Source organism: Pseudophryne corroboree, chromosome 7 (genome assembly GCF_028390025.1).
Source record: "Pseudophryne corroboree isolate aPseCor3 chromosome 7, aPseCor3.hap2, whole genome shotgun sequence".
Lineage (NCBI taxonomy): Eukaryota > Metazoa > Chordata > Amphibia > Anura > Myobatrachidae > Pseudophryne > Pseudophryne corroboree.
The window spans coordinates 304,083,441-304,084,462 of NC_086450.1; the positions used below are offsets into that span (position 1 = coordinate 304,083,441).

The following is a 1,022-nucleotide window of genomic DNA, read 5'->3' on the forward strand; positions in this document are numbered from 1 at the left end:
ATAATTAGATTAGTGAGGAAAAGGGGAAGAACCAGGTGCAGAGTACTATAATAAAGGATGAATTCCTACACAGGATATATGAGGGAGGTGATGCTGGGAAGGGTATTCATACACAGAGTGAGTCCTCCATAGGTAAAAAATAATGAATAAATGAGAAGTAATAAATATGAATCAGTAAATACTAGATAATAGGGTGAACCGTGAATAGTGTGGACCTTGTATGTATCAAGTGATAACAGACCGGTCACTAGTTGGCTTGACGTCATTTATCAGTCCTTACAGTACCCGATCTTCCCAGATAGTCCCACTCCTGGTACTAATCGGGCCCAAACACTGCTTAGCTTCCAAGATCGGACGAGATTGGGCGTGCCAGTGTGGTTTGACTGTACGTGAAAGTAGACATCTTAACACCAGAACCCGATCGCACGAAATCACATGATTCCTAGTGAGTCATATCTTTTAATATAGTGTGCGGTGGACACCAAAAACAAGAACAAGTTGTGGCGAGAAATGAGGAATGCAAGGAAAGTGAGAGGATACAGCACCTCATAAAAAAGGTGCAATCTCATATCCCTCGTTCAGACCCATCGGTTGCAAGGTCTTCGGCTGGAATATCCAATACATCTCCCTTCTCGAGAGTTTGTTCGCGAGGTCACCTCCTCTCTCTCCCAGACAGACATGTTCAATTGCCTTGAACGTGAGATCCTCAGGATTGGAGTTGTGTCGTAACGTGAAATGTCTGGAAACAGTATGGCTCACCACCTTGTTCTTAATATTCCTCACGTGTTCCTGGATCCTCATTTTTAATGGTCTTTTAGTCTTGCCCACGTACTTCTTTTTGCAAGAGCATTCTAGTAGGTAGATCATGGACACAGTATTACAGTTCATGAATTCTTTTATGGTATACTGCTTCTTGTCATCCATATCACTGAAAGTTTTCCGATTTGGATGCAAGTATTTGCATACATTACATTTCCCACACTTGAAGGAACCCACACACTTGGGCATCGGGGTGTTCCTGG

General features: G+C 42.8%; 1 pseudogene; it reads right to left on the reverse strand.

The window, feature by feature from the left end:
- Positions 1–273: 273 nt before the first annotated feature.
- LOC134946361 (5S ribosomal RNA) lies at positions 274–391 on the reverse strand (annotated as a pseudogene).
- Between the last annotated feature and the right edge of the window lie 631 nt (positions 392–1,022).